We start from the raw sequence: 21,135 nt of genomic DNA on the forward strand, positions 1-21,135 counted from the left end.
AGTGGCCTTTGGGGGACAGTTGTTTCGGGGAAATGAAGGGACCCAAACATTTGCCTGCATTGTCTCTTCTGAAGATGTACCTCTGCAAGTGGGCTACTGTAGATGAAAAAAGCAACACTGTAATGCTGGTGATTCAAAAAGACAAAGATTTAGGTTCATTATCATCATACCAGCACATGTACCCACATGAGAGGGCACAAAATTAGGTGCTCGGCTGCCAGTTGTAAGCCATAGAAAAAATAAGGGAAATGACAAGCACAGTAAAAACAACATAAACAAGTGTTTACCAGTGACAAACACATAAATATGCATGCTGATACTGGTGATAATACTGCCAGATCCCAGGCAATCTCATTTAAACGATTATGCAAATATCTCTGCTGCCAGCATTTCATGGTGAGATACATGTACAAACACAGCAATTTACAAATACAAAATGTAACTTTTACTTGATATAATAGTTTGTCTACACTGTTTGCAATGATTATCATATCAAATGATGGGAGATCTGGTTAGCCTAGATACAAAAACAAAACAAAGAAACAAGATACAACATGTATGACTAACCAATATGATGACCAAGATAACTGCTAAGAAGTAAAGGTAGTGAAATGACGCTAAAATGGCTATGGGTTCCTGTGGTTTTGTAATTACACTGACAGAAAACAATACAAATGATTAATTCAAAATGTACAGAAACAATTTCTAGGAGACAGGGCTATCAGGGTCATTGACAGACAGTACTGATATTTCCTTGATAATAGCTTCAGTTCTTCATTCCCTCAACATACTCTCTTGCCTTTTCTCCACTCTGTCTAGCCCCGCTTGAGTCCTGGCCTGCTTAAATCTCCTTTAACCTTCTTCCCGTCTTTTCAGAGTTACCATGCAGTTTCAGGTCAGTCTTGCTGATGCATAGAAGGATTTCAAGGGGCTGTATTAAACCTCCTCAGGTGAATACCAGGGTGGATTTTGATTTCATTTCATTCTCCAGGCATCAGCCTCCGGGGAACACAGCCCTCCAGCCTGAGCTCACATCCCTTTGAACTCTGCTTAGATTTTCTCACTGAGCTACCGGTCATAAGCAGATCCAATATGTTGCTGAGGCCTAACAGGACAGGAGGCTCTTGATTTATAGTTCATTAGAAAGATGAATTGTGCCGAGTGCATCTCCAGTGAGGACCAACTCTGCTGGATATACCGAAGCAAGTTTGAAGTTATGTATGTATTCAGGACATCGATTTCTCCACATTCCCCGAGAGTAAGGAACCATGTCAACCCTCCTAAAAGAATAAAATGTTCAGCCAGATTTGTGATGAACTAGAACATTTCAGATTCAAAGACAACTTAAGAGGTTTAAAATGAGAACAAATAAATACTATGCCTTCAAGCTTTGTCTAAATCTGACTTGTGATACTATATTATAGCAGAATCAAACTAATTCATGTTTATTTGTTCAGCACAATTCAAAGAATGATCTGCCTCCCAGGACCATCTGGTTTGCAAACAAGGATTAAAGGCTTAAGTTTTTTTTTTGAACAGTTCCACAAAGCACAGGCTGTAAGCGCTGATAGATTTTTGATCATTTTCTGGTGAAAAGCTATAACTCATCGGGCTAAGAAATAAAATTTAATTGGGAGAGGTATTGGACCAATCAGATGATCTCTCCTTCCTTCCCTTTAAAAGTAGAGCACACTGTGCCATGGCACTCTGACATTTTCAGGATGAAGAGAGCAATAAGGAGTGGATGAGCCGCAAGAGCTTCCCCTCAGAGAATATTTAGTCTATGTCCTTGTGTGAGAGGCAAGAAGGAGTCGTGAGAAAATCTCAAATTAAACCAGCTAGGGAGAAGAAAACATTCTTTCTTTTCCTAGAAAAAGAATTGCCCGTGCATGTGCTACCTGTAGGGGAAATGCTCATTTAGTTGAACAAACAAGCAGGCTGGAAAGTAGTATGGAAAAATAAACAAAAGTGAATAAAAGCCCCTGTGTGGAAAGTTTGACACTATTCACAAACAGAGAGAGACAACTGGCCTGCAACATTCAACTGTTTAAAAAGCAACAATTCTGATTATATAAACCACACAGGAGAAGCAAGATCATCCCTGTGCAACCTCACTGAAATATGATTAAAAATTGTATCACCCTTCCATAAGTGTGTTAACGCTAAGTTAACACACTATTCTAAAAAATAACAATTTTGATTTACTATACTAAAAATACAGGCTCCACAGTGGGAACTTAGTGCAAGAAAAGTCAGTCAACCTTTCATTACTCAGATAAATTCTTTTATGTTTCAGTACTTCCTATGTCCACTATTATTTCTGATGATACGCTCAATCCTCCACAGTACGGGGGATACCAAATTCCTGTAAAGATGTTCTGCTATTCTTCAGACACATTGTTTTTTCAGCTGCTCTTTGCTGGAGGGCTTGCGTTGGTTTGCTTTTCTTTTTGAAAAACCCCCCAAATGTGTTCTATGGGATTCAAGTCAGGCAACATACTTGTCCAGGATAGTTTTCTCTTTTCTTTCTTTAGAAAGCTTCATGTGATTTTGGCAGTGTGTTTTGGATTGTTGTACTGGAATATTCCTCTTCTGCCAAGCTTTTGCAGACTGCAGTTATGTTGTCAGCCTGTATTTTGGAATGTCCACAACCATTAATGTTGGCATCTACAGATGTCAACCCCAGATCATCACACTCCCACCTTGTCACTGCACTGTCAGGACTATGCATGTACTGTGGTAGTCCTGATCAGATGGACATCAAACAGGCTAGATCCCTACTGAGACACAAAAAAAAGAGAAATCTTCACCATTATCTGACTAAAGAATGTGCTCCCACCATTCATTAAGCTTAATCAAGTTGAATCTTTCAGTTTTGTTCCAAAGAGCGAGCAAGTTTTTTTTCTTGAACGGCATCCATAGAGTTTGATGCATGTTGATGTCGTTTACTGTATTTCACACCATCTGTGATTTCAGAGAAACTTTCATTGATAACCCCTGTGCCAAGTCTAAAGCACTTGCCCATCTGTCATTCTAAGCTAGATCGCAAGTATTTCAGTGTTCATAGCATTACTTTAGTTGTGGCTCTGATTGGTGTTACTATGCATTGTTCTATACCTCATGATTACTACTGAAAACTGTGTTCCAGCTCATTTTGAGTTGGTCACCTGGTTGGTTTCCTGTATCTATTTCCATCATTGTGAAGTCTTGGTATTAGTTTCCTCATTTCCTTTGACAAGTTGTTTTAGCCTGTGGAGCCATGATGTGGACATGCAGATGTCAACTCCAAAACAGAGGAACTTGAAGTGTTTACAGCTCATCGTATTGCCATGTTCATGTAATTAACCTAATGGGAAGTCTCAGCTATGAATAATTTTGTTTTACTGATCACACATTTTCTAAGTTGTACGTAACAGGTCTATTTACTTTTGTTGTACTAAGTTTTTACTTCATAGGCTGGCAATTTCAATATAGTCTCTTTAAAGTATTGAATTTCCCATCATCTGACATTTAAAATGCATTGCACAGATGTGTACTCACTTGTGTTGTACTCTGCATTGTTGTCAAGTAAATTTAAAGCAAATTTTGTAAATGCTGCAAAACACTTTTTGAGGAAATAATTTCTGTCAGGAACGTTGTAATTCTTCTCTCATGTCAGCTGGTAGTGAACATGTTGAATGCTATCCACAGTTACGTCAGAATGGCACAAGAACTTTGTTTTTAGAATTTCACCCTTTCTCTTATGATTTTTTAATGCGGTACATACAAATGCACATAAAAGTCTGTCATTAAAACACAGCTAATGACAGAATATTCTGCTTCTCCAACCTAAATGACCACGTACATTACGTGACCTCATTCCTCAATACGAGTTAAAGGGGGAGCATTTCTTGAATTAGTGACCCTGCTGGCGACAGTTCGGTTAAGCTTAGTGTAAAATAGACAATTTTCGTTGTCATGGTTAAGACAATAATGTAGTAAAGGCAATGGAAAGGTTGTGGTTAATAGAAACAAACCGTCTTTTGGTAAGTCAAATGTTTCATTGACCCATAGATCCACCCCAACCACCTCCCAACACATACTTTGCAGATGTAAAAACTACATCACTTCAATTCACTTTCTCCTTTGAATACATCACAGTTACTTCAGCAACTGGATGGGTCTGTCACAACAAAACATAGCTCTGCACAAATTACTTACGGGGTTGTTTTTTATGGGCTGACATCCTAACAATATACTCGTTTTTGTTTGTTTTGACATTGCAATTCAGTGATTCACATTATTATGTCCTGCTATCTGAATTAGTGGGCAGCAAAAGGCTGATGCTAAAACAGCAGCAAATACGTCTTGTGTCATGAATCATGCTAATCAAACTCTTTTTTACAACAAATAGTAAACTCAATGAGCCATAAACCATGGAAGCGCATAGGCCTAAGTTTTTCTGGACTTGAGGATCATTTAATAGTGCACTCTGAAAACTTCTGTGGTTTCCTACTGTGTTCTGTGTGACTTGTAGAGTTTCTGTTTTTGAATTGTTTTCTGTAATTGCAGCATCTCAAAAATGCTCAAATTGATGTTTCTCTGTTTCTTTGTATTTATTGTGTATTGTTTGTTTTCACATATATGTATGTATATGTGTCCATGCATCTCAGCTATATTTTAAATAAATTAAAGAATAACATTGAACATTTAGACTGAGGTTAGAGCAAACAGACTGTAAGTCTGGTAGTGAGAACTGACTCACAAAGAATCCCAAGGGAAATGCTGCAAACATCATGAGAAACACCATGGGAGTACTGATCAAAGACAAGGTCAGGAAGCTGTTAATAAAGTGACGTCCTCATCTTTCATTAGAACGATGTAAAAAAATATGTATATTTAAAAAACTGAAAGAAGCCATTGCAGGTATAACGCTGTTTTCCTCTTCATTCCCGGCCGCCTGAGGCCATGTTTAATAGCGGATAAGATCGACTCACACAAGCATGGGTCAAGAGACTTTCAGCGGTAAAGCCACTGATATCCCACATAATGCCACACATTTGACCGAATCATCAGGGAATCTCTTCGTCTTTTAATCTCTTACCTTCTTGCAAATAGCTTCATGCAGTTTCAGTAAGTCAGTAGGTTGAATGAGTGTTCAGATCCTATGCATGAGTGCAACCATCAATACACGAATGCAAAAATGCTCAAAATCCTGCATTAAAACGCCCATGTAGTGTTAGTAATAGTAGAGAAATATTGTCAGCAAAATTTGCTCTGAGAATCAAAATAAAATTGATCACTCTGCTGCACTGTGAGGGGTCCTATATATTACTTACTAGATATTATTGTGTTATTATTACAGATACATCAGTGTGTAAACAGCAGGTCAGTGGTTGCCAATATAGGGGTCAAGTCCCCCCAAAAGGTCACAAGATATTGGAGAAGGCAAATGAAATAAAGGTTCATTCCGTACAAAACTGTAAGCTTTTTAAAAAAAAGTATAATAAAAACCTTTGTCTGAGAAGTATAAAAGATAAATGTAGTGGAGTAAGAAGTGTTGCATAAAATATGAATACTCAGGTGAAGTAAATAAGAACTGCAGTCACAACTCAGCGACATGTCTTCTCCTCCCTTCATTGCAGACAGTTACATGCAGCATAAATATTTCTGCGTTTGGTTCGTTGGGTAGAAATCAACCCTGAGCGCCACCAAATCAGCATTAATCCACTTGTGCAGTCAAATGCACATGCTCAGGTTACTGAGATAACTTTGCCCCTCCATGCATCGTAAGGTGAATTCTGTCTTCTGGTTCTGTATGTTTACAGGTGAACCTTAGTTTCTATTTTGCTCCAGCACACTCCTCCACATCTATATTAGCTTGCATCTCATGTCTGTGTGTTTTCACTGTTTCTCCAGTTTCCCCTGGTTGGCAAACCACCTGGGTGGCAGGACTAACTTTTCATTGTGTTTCTGGGTACTGCTGTTTTTCTATCTTTCTTCTGTTGCTTCCAGTAATTTATCATGCTGGACTCTCTACTGTGGCATAGCTGTGTAAATCGGCACCATACTGACTAGTTTCTCTGCCGGTCCAACTGATACAAGGAGTACGTATTTCTGCTCACCATGATGGTGGTGCTTTGGCTGCTCTTGTGACGGTCCTTGGGGCCGTCTTCAACATCATCATCATCAACCGAGGGGATAATTCATCGCCTGCAGCTTCCTCTTGTAATCAGTTTCCTCTTGCAAGAAAAAAGAGAAAGTACATGCCTCCTCTCACGCCTCAGTTGGCTCGCTGCATGTGCCTTCTCCAGGTGAAATACTAAACAAATGGATGCTGCATCAGTGCATCCACTAAGTGAATACATTATAGAACTGCACAATGTTGTATGTCTCAGTAAGAGCAATACAAGCAATACTGTAGCAGCTATGCGAGACGTGGGCCTCCGTGATTTGGACCATATGGACTAAAGGCCTAGTGAAAGGCCCCGTGTGTTCTGCTTCAGCATCATGTCATGACCCTCATTACTGTAGGCCACATGGGTAACTTCCTCTCTGATCTCACACTAGCCACGATTTCTTTCAGTCCGCTGAGGCAGACTCTGCTACAGTCTTTTCCCTTTACAAAGAGTAAGCTGAGAAGAATTATGTTAATACTGACTTTGTACTGCGAAAATTTATGTCAACCTTTCAGAGCCACACATAAGCAGACAGTGTATTCTCACAATGATGGGAACTAAAACAGGAACCTTGTGCCCAACTAAATAATTTCCTTTCCACCCTGCTCATTAACAGCTGATTACAAGGGTGCAAAAGAGCCTGTGAATTAGCTCACACAGTTCATAAAATTTCAGATTAAGGATGTCTTTTTCTGATCAGGACTAGGGCGTCTCTAGGCATTTTTAAAATAATCCATATCAGTACAAACCTAAACCTGTTTACATCCTCTGTCACTAAGGTGTCATAAAAGAAGAGAAGAATTTGTGCCTACTAAGAGCCAGTGATAATCCGGCAGCTTTGTCAAACATATAGTCAAAGGTTGTTGCTAGAGGTACGGACCCGTACCCGTAGCCTGTGGACTACGGATACGGCACTTTCCATTTGCCAATCAGATACGCGAGATCTGGTCACGTGACTCCCGGTAGACACTAGCGGTACGGACCTGTAGCATCGGTACTACAGGTACGGACCCTAAACCTGACCCTAACACTAACCCTAACCTTAACCTTTGCTTACCTTTCAACAGTTTGCAGTGGTTAGCAGCTTCTTGACTCGCGAGACTCGCGTACGGGTCCGTATCTGTCTGGCAAATGGAAAGTGCCGCATCCGTAGCCCACAGGCTCCGGGTACGGGTCCGTATCTGTAGACACTACCATAGTCAAAAATTAATTCTGGACCCAAAGTTAAATGCTTCAAAAAATTTTCAAGAAAGAGTATTCAAGCAGCCTTCAGAGTCTGATGTCATTCAATACAGGGGCTGTAAGAACAAACATGAGCAAAATCTTGAGATTTTAACTGACTACACAACGAGTTACATCATCCTTTATACCTATGCAAATTTCTTCTAAACACACCTCTTTCGTTCTGGAAAACCTCAATCCATCGTTCTAAGACCCAATCAGGATGCACATGAAGTGACATCAAATATTGGACCACTTCCTCTTTTTAATTTCTGCTGGCATTTTTTCTGCTTGGCTCAGTGTGCCCTAGGTTTCAACACATGAGTGCAGATGAAGAGAGGGCACAAACTTCCTGTCTTATGCCTTATATGGACTTCACAGGCTTCCATTGGGTTGCTGTTTTCCACAGAATTATTTAGTGTACTCATAGCTTCAGTTGGCATATTAGGTTTCCCCATCTTCTTTTTGTTAGCTCTTACATTTGATTCACACAGCACATTTGTCTAATTTTCAATCATTTGTTCAACTTTAAAATGCCACAACATAACACGTCGCTGGAATGTAAGAACACTGTCACATTTGATCCCAGTTGGTCTAAAACACATGCGCTCTGGGTGGAAGACATTAAGCATCACAAAAGTCTTTGTCATGGTGGCCTTTTGATAGTTAAATCCCCACAATGACCTCTGCTTTTCAGACAGTGCCATATGGGAGAGTTTCTACACAGTATGTGATCATCTACGCAACATTAAGCAACGGCTTGTACGCAGAAATCCATGTTTCACTTAATACAATGTTGAGTTATGCAGCTGTCAAGCATAAAATTCAGATTAATAACTTTGATGCACTTCTGTGTGTATCATGAAGGAAAATTGTATCACATTGGACTCAGATTGGATCTGGGGGAAAAGTAGTGTTTTGCATGGTACTGTGTAAAAGTTTGTGTTCTTTAGATCCATTTTTCCTTCATCCAGCACCATCAGGAAGGCATTTGATCACTCCCAATTCACTTTGTTGCATGGCAACAACCCTAAACATGCAGCCAGAGTCATAAAGAACTATCTCCAGCCTCAAAAAGAACAAAGAGTCCTGCTACAGATGGTCTGGCCCCCACAGATCCATGAACTTAACATCATAGCGTCAGTCTGGGATTGCATGAAGAGACACAAGACACTAAGGGCCTTTCTCAACTGGACCCTCAAACCTCCCACTCCATCACAGAGTGTAGCTCTGTTTGTAGTCACACTCACAGCTGAACCTTTCATTTAGGCATTAAGGGAATAAATAGAGCAGTAAGCTTTAGGATGAACTTCCCACAGAAACACAAAGAAAATGAAACTTACTCCCAAGCTTCTTTGGTGGCATTACTTTTTCTTGTAAACTTGTTTTTAACTCTGAGAAGCTGCTTGGTTTTGGCAACAGTGCCTGTAAATGTACAATGCTTTACAGGCAATCAGCTGTATCTACCATTTTCCAGAAGGATTGATTCGACCCTAAATATAACTTAACCTTTACGTTGTAGATGGTGTTTACAAGTAAATGTACAGGTAGTCACTTTAACCTTACATTTGTATGGAGCATGTTTTGTGACAAATGCAACAGTGGGTGGCACACTGTCAGCAAGTCTGCACTGATGCGGACTAGTGGAGGGTTTTATAACTCACTTTCACTCCTCATTAATTGGCCTGGGATGGCACTAAATGTGTCAGACCCTCCACATGAACAGAGTGGAAATGTGCAGAGAGGGTGTAGGAGGTGGTTTGAGAAATGCCCTGAGAGAGCCTAAACCCACAGAACAACTGTGTCAAGATGATTCTCAAAGATGCCTGCAACGCTGGAAATGCCAAGTACACTGGAAGTGGTAATGTTTTACAGGCAAAAAGTGGCTACACCAAATACTGCAGGTGTTTTTCTGTTTACTACATATGTTAACGATCAGCAAATGGTCACTGCATTATTTTCTAAAGTATTCTTACTTCTCTTTCAGTGGTCTACCTTAGCTATAACAACCTGTCAACAGTTTGCTCATTTTGGGATAAGCCAGAAGTTAGGAGGAGTCAGGCACTGCTAAGACCCTGATAACTGGAGCTGCCATACTGAGCTTTAAAATCATTCTTCAAGAACAGATTGAGTGATGTCACAGAGGGTTTGGCTTTCTGTTTGTACAGGCGACGCTGGACACCAAAGCTAAGCTAAAAGGAGCATAAGTATAGAATTGTTTTGTGTTAGGTTGATAGAAGCACAACTTGAAATGAAAGCTAAAACAGTTTTAAGAGTGTTTTAAAATGAGAATTATAACAAAATGCAAAAAATCCTACTGCACTGCTGCAGCTACAGTATCTACAGAATCAAACACTGCAGCTCCTGAATCATCTCATGAATGAGTTGCTGCTCCTTATTTGAGACAACAGGTAGCATAAATGATGTTCATGCTAAGTGAGCATAGATGAACTCTGTCTGTGAAGACAGACTGAGTTTGGAGAGGACAACATTAACTGTATTTAGTGAGGGGAGTCCTCTGTTGTATCACTGTAGAGCAGAGGGACGTGGCGCTTCCTTCCATTAACCTCGTGATGAATGAAATCTACACTTGTAACTGGGGTAATTACATGCAAAACTGACAGCAGCTGTAGCTTTAAAATGTGTAGAAGACACAAAGATTTTTAAAAAAATGCAAAACAATAAAACTACACTAAAATTAGCAAATATAAAATGACTATATTTTGACCAAAAGTAATATCATTTTTTAAAAAAATAAAATTACAAGGCTGTGTTTAAAAAAAATGCTGTTTTTCTTAACATTTTTGGAAACAAAAATAAATACAACAGAAGAAATTATTTAAGAATTTTTCTTGTCAAATTTTAGTGCCAACAGTGTTCACATTTTTTTGACACACAGACACAAAACAATGAATTTTAACTCGCACATATGAAAGCAAATAATCACAAGTAACATTTAAACATGCTAGTAGTTTAAGAAATATATAATAATGGAAGGTAATATGAAGGTTACAAGGAGGTTATAAGAAGAGAAAGGAATTGCTACGCTTACGATTTTTTTGGAACCACGAAATAGTCAGAAAATCTATTAACACTGCTCTCAATCTGAGCTTTAATTTTTGCCCTTTAATTATCACACTATAATTAGGCAGACGAGTGAGTTTCACAAGTATAGGTGGGTATGTGTGGCAAGTTTCATGTGTATCAACTGGACTTAACGGCGCTGACCTCCTAAAGTTACGTTTGGCCTTTAATTACTGTGCTCCCAAGAGCCCATATTCTGTAATTTTATATCAAGGGCACAGTTAAAATAGGGGAAGTTAATCAAAATTACGCTGCTAATGTGTGGGATGTCATGTCAGAGTTCTGAAAATGTTAATTACATCAGCCTTTCTGTGTGATCCCGCAATGGAAGATAAATCATGTTTGAGACAGCATTTCTTTTTCATCTGTCAGTCGCGGCTCTTTCATATTGTGCTCAGCTATACACTGGCATTTGCTTGGCTAATGTTCATCAGCAGTCTACCTTTAGCTGAGGCATCACTATCCATCCGCTCAGACCCATCAATGCCCCATCAAGGGCCCGTCCAGCCGCTGTCAGCTGATTGTCATGCTGTTCACGTCTTATAAACCGATCTGTCATGCATTGTTAATGTTTAAAGGATATTGTTGTGTGTGCTGTTTGCAGCAGCTACATCAAGTAAAACTGAGTGATGTGACTGGACTGGACGACCACGAGATTACGGGCGCATCGGCTTCTTTGATATCAGACTTCTTTTGTTGTTGTTCAGTGCGATTTGATTTTAATTTTTAAAGAATGAAACAACACAGCTGTAAAGCAAAATCACAATAATCTTCTTAGCAGGATTATGCTGTGTTTGTCAAGTGTTTGTATCAGACCGACATACTCAGACAAAAGTGTTTACTGATGCAGGTCCTGCTGAAGCTGATTCCTGATGCCAGACAGTAATTTTCATAACACAGCTGATTTACTCGTTCCTCAGTATGCAGATTAAAAATGTCTGTGGGAACTTAGAAATGAGCTAAAAACGACGCAGTCAACCTTCAACAGGTCCTAAAGATTGAATGACGTATAATGTTGTTTATTTGTGTCTGTAAGAAGACAGCAATTTTTTATGTGACCCCAGAATAGTTACAAATCACTATTACAAGGACTTGACTGAGTTTATAGTTTGTTTAACCCTTTGAATGCCATTCAGTTTCTGGGCATTTTGTTTTTGTTTTATTTTGCTCCAGTCATGTTTTTCTCACTGTGGGCTCATTTTTCACTGCAATATAAAGTACAAAAGTAGAGATAGCTACTTTTTTTTGCAGTGTGACACATCTATAATGCCATAAATCATAAAAGAAGTAATAAAAGTTGAATTTACAGAAAAAAGAAAAACAAAATCAAAATGAAAAATATCTCTCCAAGTGCCCACAGATTTAAAAAAATACTTGTCTCCTCTCTGCTCTGTGCAAATACAGCCTTTAGTTCAACCAAAATATTCCTGAATTTTTGTCATTTGACTATTGGTCACAGCTGAGTCCTAATGGCTCGTTTTTGTTTTTGCTTTTTACAGAATCTAAGGAGAGCAAACTGATTATTTTTTGGCAAATTTGAAAATATGACACGCAGACTAAAGTGACCTTGGTGAAATATTATGATTTTAGATGTGCTTTCTAACAGAGCTGCACATCACAATTGAATACATTAAGGACCATCAGAAACTTTTACGTAAAACAAACACTTAAAATTATCAAACTTTACCATGTCTGTGATTCTAGGAAAAGATTGATAGAATTTAGCTTGTTAGCATAAACTGAAAGCATGTGCCAGATTTACCATTGGTACCGCTCAAACTGCCCCCTTCACCCTCATTCACATTTTTTTCCTTGATCTCTAATGTGTCTGCAAAACTCCCGCTTATGTTTTTTACTGGTCTAGAATTTCCCTTGAGTGCACTAAAAAATGTGGAATTTTGCAGTGAATTTCATCGAAACCACACAGTGCACCTGGAAGCTAGAATAAAGGAATTAGCTAGCATGCTATTCAGCTGCTTGACTATGTTGACAGTCAAAACGTGAAAATTTTAAATAAACTAGTTCAGTAAAAATATTTTACAAACTGACTACAGACCTTACAGATCAATATTAGTAATTATTAGTCATGTTTTTGTGCTGTAATGCTCCTTGTGCATGTATTCCATTAAACTGGATGGTAAAAAAACTGATAAATGTAGCTTCTCATCTATCGTTGCAGAAAAGTTTCATTCCAGCCAGGATGAAATGCATTTTCTCGTATTTAATAGGATGGGTTATAGTCCGTGTACAACCAAACAGACACCAAACAAAGCAGAGCGGAAATGAGGCATTGCATATTACTTGCTCATTAACAACTTGTTACAAGGGTGCAAACGAGTCTGTAAATCAGCTCACACAGTCCAGAAGCTTTTAAATTAGGAATGTCTCAATCTGCCTTGACTGATCGGTATCAGCATGAAGCTAAACTCCGTTGTTCACATTCGCTGTGGTGTTCCAAATTCTCAGCATTATCACTGAATAGTCAAGTCATACTATAAATTACACACATTAGACATTCTTGTTATTCTGACATTTATGTGCCAAGCCATTGACACATGATAAAAAGCACAAATGCCACTGTGAAATATGTCACAGAATATAAGAACACTATCTCCTAGTATGATTTATGAGGTGCACTGGCCGGACATCATTAACCACCACTGAAGACTTTGTCATGGTGCCCCTTTACGACCTAAACCCTCACAGTGGACTCTGCTTGCCAACAAATAACTGCCTGCCTCCTCTAGCTGCTATAATATTAAACAGTAAGAGGTTCCGCCTGGTGGCACAACCAAGTACTACAACTAATCTATGACAGAATCTGTAAAGAAGTGTGTATTTTCAAGCAAAATTTGATGACTTATTGTCACTAGATATTAAACTACTCAGGAGGCAAACACACTTGATTGGGTCATCCCTAGTTAAAGGCCTTTGTTTTGCTAACTCATTAGTCCCCTTTGACCTCCTCCTTACAGACTTCTCATCTGCAAAATGACATCATCTGACTTCCTCTCTCACTCAATATAATTACAACCACTAGAGGACTTCATCAGTTAAATGTAAAAAGACATAATTTGTTGTTGCTGCTGCTGTTTGTGGGAGGATGGTCTTGAGACGTTTGTGATGAACTGATTCCTTCCAAGATAAAATATGAATCAAGGACAAGTCAGTAATCTTTCACTGCCATGCTGGAGTTTTAAAACATTCTGCAGGAGTATATCTGAGCAATGCATAATGCAGTAGCTACTGTAACAGTTAGCGAAGAAACCCTTTCCCTTGATGGCTCTGTGCTGTTCATGCTATCCAGAACACGCTATCTAGGATTACAATTTTGAACGCTTGCCTACTGCACCATTTCATACATGTGTGCGGTGCTTCAAATGCTTTTAATTTCTCTTTATTTTGCCCGTGTTGCACAGCCAATTGATTTCAAGGTGCTCCTGCAGTCGGAGCCTCTGGAACTGATGCTACTCTAGATAGAGGGAAGACTGGGGGTTGCACTTTTCCCTCTCCCCTCCTTCTCTCCCTCTCCCTCTCTTTGTTGAAGATTGTACTGATTGTGCTGCAATATGTCGCATGGCCATGGTCAGAACTGCAGATTGGGGCGCAATTTCTCCCATACTTATTAAATCAATGGTGTGTGCCTCTTGAAGGACTGTGTGGATGTACATGTGTTCATCACAGCGGCTTACCGCAGGCTCTTTTGACACAGAACAAAGCATTGGCTTGTATGTGTTACTCATCAAAAAAAAAGCCTCCCTTTTGATCCTTCATGGTGCATTTGCCTAATCTCATTCTATGTAGAAATAAAACATCTCTCTGAATGTGTTATCTGGACATCTATTCACAGAAAAGCTTTGATATTTATGAGGACACCCTCATCAATATTCATGCTCCTAAACTTATGCATGTTTACTTTCTTTTTGCTGCATTGCCTGCGCTTTCAGGGAGAGAATTTCCTTACCGTTTTCTGTTTTGTTGCTCTCCATCACTGCATGTTTAGTCTCACAAATGTGCTCCCCAACAGAAGTTAAAGTGGCTTGCGGGTGGTTTAGCACAACAGGGTTGAAGTGAGAGGCTATTCAGCTTGTTTGACTGTTCGCTGGGCTGAGTGAGGGATCTGCCCCTAGACATTTGCACTACAGTATCCTGCTGACTTGCTTGCTTGCTCACACTGCCATAGAAACAGGGTTCCTGAGTGCAGTGGAGGCTCATTCTGTTCAGAAGCAGGCAAGGGAGAGGATCGGGAGGACAGAGTGAGAGGGGGGAGAAAAAAAGGAAGAAGAGAGAGGCAGAGAGGAGAAGAGAAACAGAGGGAGAGAGAAGTGGGAGAGAGTGAAGGATCAAGAGAGGAAAAAGTGAGAGACACTGTCACTGGTGAGTACATAACTGTCACAGCAGATTGAATCAGTGGTTCAAATCTGATGCTTTGAGCGCCTTTTTTCCTTCTTTGTTCGCTTTTGACGATTGATTTCTCCGGCTTGGTTTCAGCGCTGTGAAACAGGTTGTCAGTTTGTGGGGGGATGTGAGAGGGTGAGACTCGCGGTGCTTCACGCTCAGATGCAGAGACAGATGCAGAGCAGCAGGGGCTTTTTGTTTGTTGCTTCGTCCTTAATACTGTTGTAACCTCTCATTTTGTAATCTTCATCTAACACTGAGTATTGACTTTTGAATATTGCATGCTGACAAGAAACTACTTCTCCTTTTCTGGCTGCCTCTCTGACTATATCATACTCTTCTGTATCATTTATGAAACCCCATGTTAATATTTGATCAGAGTGGATGTCTGCAGCTGCACTTTCCGCCTGTATCTTACACACCTCTGCCTAAACACCGGAGAAATCATTGAGATATTGACTTGTCCTCTTCCACAGCTTTTATCAATTATTGAACAACTGAACTAATGCCTTATGTGCGTCGCTCCACCTGTACGGCGGAGGTGAAAGGACTTACTCAGCTGCATAGCGTAAAATGTTAAGTTAGGTCACTGCTTTCTGTGTGTGAGTGCGTGTTTTCCATTTGTGTCTCTGTCTGCTTCTGTTTGCACACGCTTATGTCACTTTTTTGGCCCCCTCCTCGCTCTTGCTGGGTTTGATCAGCGTGCATCATGACACTTTGATGAAGCACCAGAGCTGTGGGGCTAACAGGGGACGGATACAGCAGGATAGCCTGTGCCTCATGTCATTCTGAGTGAGGGGGAAATTGTGGTTTCCCGATCACTGTCTGCCATGTTGTCACTTTGGATTTAAAGTACTTCAGATCTGATAATAAGCACAGATTCCTGCCTTGAATTTATCGGCAAGAGTGTGAGGAAATATCAGCCACAAAAATGTACAACTTGTTCTGTCGAGCTGAGCGTTAATCCTGTTTATGTTTATCTCTGCGGTTCACTTGGAACCCCTGCTTCCCTTCACCTGTCCCCACAGTGCAGTTGTATATTTTTCTCCCCCCCAGCAGCAGCAGGAGCTTTGGGAGAAGGCTGAATTAAACAAATCCACCCAGCCTTATCAGTTTTCTGCTGGCTCCTGCCATGACTGGGCCCCGGTGGCCTTCCTGACAGGCGGTGTATATGTGTGTGTGTGTGTGTGTGTGTGTGTGTGTGTGTGTGTATGTACATGGTTACAAAGCACATGTGACTGAGTGCATGCATGCATGTGAGTGTATGAGTGTGTGTGTGCAGTGAGCGGCGTTGACATGATTGTGTGTGATCAGGATAGCCGCAGGGGCCGTTTGCTTTTCTTTGCAAGCGGATTCAGGGATTCTGGCATTTTGTCTTCTCTCCTCTCTCCTGTGACATGTTTTATGACTTCTTGTTAAAATGTCACTCACTAAGGCTGGACTGTAAAGCGTCCCTGTGCGGGAGCTTAGCGTGCGAACAATAGCGCACGGTGGTGTGATAAACCCACTAAAGCACACAGCTGGGAGTACACGGCTGCAGGATGGGTGAGATAATGCTGAGCTCTCTGACGGCCCTCCTTCCAGGAACACTTTGTTTCAATACGATATGAAATTGGGCTGAATTTTGACAGCCCTGCGACATGGATCAATACCCCGGCTGTCATGAGGGGAAACAATATTGCTCTGGTAAACAAGAGGATAAGCTACGCTGACCATGATTGTGCTTGTTTAGTGGATGCGCAGGAAGCTAATGTTAAATAAGACACCTGAGAGAGAGAAAAAACAGTGTTTATGATGTGAAAATGTCTGAGAAAAGCTGCAACTGAAATAGAAATGGCTGTCTGGAAAATACGGATGGGTTCTGCTCACTGGATCCATTTTGGCAAATTATTGGGATTTGTGAAGCTCCACAGCGAACAAATTTCTCATCAAATTTTTCACCCGCCATCTCAGAAAAATCTCTCTGTAAACAAAAAGAAACACTTTAACTTAAATATACTTTTTTACAGTTTACTTAAATCCAAGCTACATTTGTAAAGATACACTAAGGACACAGAGGAGAAGATTTTTTTTTACCCTTATTCTAAAACTTTGCAACAACACCAGCTACTGAATCTGACACATCATTATTTATCACAGGCTTCTTGATCCAAATCCTGAAGATCCATATTTAAAACTATCAGACATAATTGACTCCTGAAATGAAAGCATTTTACCGAGATGCTCAAGGAATTAACTTTAATTAGCAGCTAAGGTTTTGTACACTGATCTGTGATAGTGAGGAGGAGAGAGTTGGAGTTTAGTGAATGTGTGTAACATTATTCTGTCTTTGTTTTACCCTCTCATCAGCGTGCAGAAACATATTCACAGCTTCTAGTTTTCACTCTGAAATGCAGCGACACGTTGCTCTGTTGAGCCCAGGTGTGAGCCGCCGTCCAACATGAGCAGAATGAGGTGGATGAGACACAATGTATTTGCGTAATTTATTTATTTTAGCTATCAGGATTTGTAAAACAGCCCACTTAAAGATTGATAGTAAATGCTTGGGACACTGTTATCCACTATCCTTCATGCTTAGTAAGAATCTTTGGTGTTTTTTATATCCCGACAATGGCAAAAGCTGCACATCTGCCTACAGTAACACCAGTGTTACACATTATTCTGTGAACTGTCACATTTTAACATTGAGGGAATTATGAAAGCAGAAAAATCGGTCATTCGTTTGGCTGGTATCTTGTGAAAGAGGAAGTGAAATTAATTTGCACTACGTTGCTTTTACATCTACACAGCCCTATCAGTGAAGCTCAAATGTCGCTTTCCCTTGCAGTAAAAGACAAAAAAAACAAAAACAAGACAGGGTTAATGAATGTCACAAAACAATAGCAAAATCTGTGGTTATAGCCCTGCAACCTCACAACACTGCAGAGTCTCTGTGTTTCAGCTATATTTGTAGTCAGTAGTTCAGGATTTTGCCATAAAGTTGCTTATCATTGGTTTATTGTCACACAAGACAGTGTTTCCCAAATTTGTAGTCTTGTTAACTGTCAAAGTAAAGTACTGCCTGCTTGTGGCTCTTCATTTTAGGTGCTCAGAGTCAATAAGCAGGATATTTTTCACTGCAAACGTCATTTTTCCTCATTTGAACACATTTTAAAGACCCAAAATGCAAAACTGTCTGCTTCAGAAGAAAATGGAGAGCTGTGCAGCAGAGCCATTTACTTCTTTTTAACCTTTCTTCTGATGCATCGCATGAACCCTCACATTTGATCCTATGACCCATTAGAGGTTCCTTGAACCCCAGGTTGGGAATCGCTGACATAAGATAAGCTTGAAAAATCGCTCCATAATTACTCTCCCCCAAAAAAATAAATACAATGAAATTAATAAAAATCTGAAATCCAAGGCCACCATGAGTGGTAGCAAGCTTAAAAACCTTTATTTCATTAGGACGCAGGCATTGCTTCTTACTGTAACTCGCGTTGGTTTCAGCACAACCTGATGCTGCTGAACATTGATCTCTTCCCCAAACACCACCAGCAGAGACAATACCAAAACAGCCTAAAGGCACTGTTTGGTTCTGTTTTTGTTGGGTATACAGGAGAATATAAATTTAGGTTTCTTCAAACAGTCAACCCAAAAAGTCGATAGGACAGTTTCTGCGTTGGAGGTTGTATCCCAGCATATTTTACAGGAGAGAAAGTGGAGTTGAACATTCAAACGGCACCATAGAAACTCAAACAACATGCTTTACATATATATATATATATATATGTATATACAGAATATAGAGCTTCATTAATCAAGATGGGTCAACACAGATATGGACGGAGAAATGGGGCGATTCAGCCGTGTTTCTGAGCAGTGCTGGAGTTCCTTAGACCTTGATAATGCTCCCCTCATGATGAAATGTTTTGTGCTCATCCTTTTTCTTGTTATCAGCTGAGCCATAATGCATCATGAGGCTACTGGCTTCGGAGCACATGAGTCGCCACTGTCAGACCTCGGTTGATTCAACAGCGTCTGGGTGATGGATGCATCATTTCCTTATGCTGACTTGCTGTTTGCCGCCATCATCCAGGGCCCCAAGGCCGAAGGTCAGGTCAAACCAAGGTCCTGCTCCCACAAAGAGAATCTGATGTGGCGACTTCTTTTTTTTCTTTTTTTTTTTTTTTTTTACTAAATAAGGGCATGATTTCATGTGTCCTTGAAAAGTGGACTGGGAACAGACATGAGGACTTAAATGTAAAGCGTGATGAAGACAAATGGCTTATGAATATTATAATAAAGGAAAACCTTGGGTAAGAAGATTGATATCACATACAAGAAGCCAGCAGCTGGTTATCGTAGCATCAAAGGGGAAACGGGAAAAAACAGCTGGTCCGGCTCTGTCCAAAGGTAACAAAATCCATCTTGCGGCACCTCCAGATAACATGCTTTATCTCCTTTGTTTTGCTGTAAACAAAACACAAAATCTAGCATTTTTAGGAGAGTTTGTGTTCTGGATTACTTTTTTTTGGCTCGTACCAATTTTCAACCAACTGAAAGGGTCATTCAATGAAAAGCCCCCGTGAGAATCAGCAGTTTTTAAAAACATTTTATGCATACTAACTTTAACATATTTATTGAGGCCATGCAAAATATTACCTTCATGTTATGAATTACAGCCCCTCAGAGTACATAGGGGTTGGTTGATATGTTGCATTTTTAATTTGCATGATTTTTTCCAGCATTTCTGAGCCCTCATAATTTCATAAATACAGCAGACAGACACAAGAAATATTCAAGGCTGAAAAACACATTTGAGCTTTGTTCAAAAATGCAACCAAGTCAATCTTCTACCCACTCAAGGCGTCACAGTCTAAAGTCAAAATCTTGTTTTTTTTCCAGCAAGTTTTTTCCTATAACGAACTTTGAGGATGAATATAACAGAATATGACATAACTTCAATAGAAAAACTGCACTACTTTCATGTCAGTGATAAAGGTTAATAGAAACAAGCACTGGTACAATGGATGTGTTGTCTGTTTTCACTGGATAAAGTGTATTTTGAGTAAACACTCATATCAACAAGTTAGAAAATACAAAAGTCTCGTTTTTGTTTACATTTGGATATCAGGTACCTGAGGATTTCTTTTGCAATGACTGCTTCTAGTGTTGCACTTCAGTTTTGATGTAGATTAAACAAATGAGACATAATATGTTATTGAGGGAGATTTGTGCTGGTAGGTGTGGTCAGGGTTTAAACTGTTGTATCACAGGCTGTCCTTTCGTGTGTGAGCTTTTGATGGTATCTGATGTTTTGATGAATTGTGATGTAAAGTCAATAACCAACTAATATTTGCCTTGCACAAAGTTAAAATACAAAATCAAACAACATTTGTCAGAATAAATGCAATTAGGTATTTTCGTCAAGTTATACAGCACTACTGGTAGGTGCATTTTGCTACCTTTAAACTGAGTCAGGCTAGCTGCTTCATGCTGTTTTCAGCATTTATGCTAAGCTGGCTTCAAGAATTCATTGAGAAAATGTTCCTACTTCTCAGTTGATTTAATAACTCAGTAAACATTTTTATGATGAGTTTAAGGTTTCGATCCTTAGTTTCCCTAAATACATTCTGATGTCCATTTTGTAAATTGTGGTCCCACTTAGACCTGCCCAGTGTGTCCCCTGCCTTCGCCTTAAGTCAACTAAGATAGGCTCCAGTCACCCCGCCATGACCTTGATGAGGATTAAGTGGTGTATAGATAATGAATGGTTGGATGGTCCCATTTAGAGTAAAATAGATGACATCGCAGGGTATACTTAAGAGCATGGCTACCTTCACATTGAAAGGCTGCAGCCCTATTATGTAGCTTATGTAGTGTCCTCAATTCTCAGAGAGATTTAGTTGCCACCCGTCACATATGGTTTCAAAAAACGAAGACAGAGACAACCAAATACTAAAATCAGTGGCTGACATTACATTGGCTATGTCCATCATTTTATGTGTATGCCACTAATCACCAGTTTAACATTAAAATAGCTGATAATTGTTGCAGATTTTTAGTTGAATCTGCACAAAAGACACAAGACAGAATGTGTTATTTAATGATCTTTAAAAGTTCTAGTAGGCGGATTCATTTTGTCTGTGCAGAAGTATCCCATCTTTGTCCTCTTGTTTTCAGTCTCTATGCTAAGCTAAGCTAAGCTAACCAGCTGCTGGCTGCAGATTGTCTTCATTTGTTTATCTTGCTATTTTAATCCTGTGCAGCACTTTGGTCAGTTCTGGCTGTT

At 39.7% G+C, this 21,135-nt stretch overlaps 2 protein-coding genes across 2 annotated transcripts in view; one reads left to right on the plus strand and one right to left on the minus strand.

The window, feature by feature from the left end:
- The window catches only part of c1qtnf12 (C1q and TNF related 12), a 208,054-nt gene that overhangs the window by 77,735 nt on the left and 109,184 nt on the right, over nt 1–21,135 (minus strand). The gene's annotated exons all lie outside the window — the stretch shown is intronic.
- Nucleotides 14,611–21,135, plus strand: part of syt6a (synaptotagmin VIa) — a 43,464-nt gene continuing 36,939 nt past the window's right edge. Inside the window, exon 1 of the mRNA XM_051949908.1 lies at nt 14,611–14,840. The gene's annotated coding sequence lies outside the window, so the exon portion shown is untranslated. The remainder of the gene's footprint in view (nt 14,841–21,135) is intronic.

The sequence above is a fragment of the Acanthochromis polyacanthus genome, chromosome 6 (genome assembly GCF_021347895.1).
Source record: "Acanthochromis polyacanthus isolate Apoly-LR-REF ecotype Palm Island chromosome 6, KAUST_Apoly_ChrSc, whole genome shotgun sequence".
NCBI classification, from domain to species: Eukaryota; Metazoa; Chordata; class Actinopteri; family Pomacentridae; genus Acanthochromis; species Acanthochromis polyacanthus.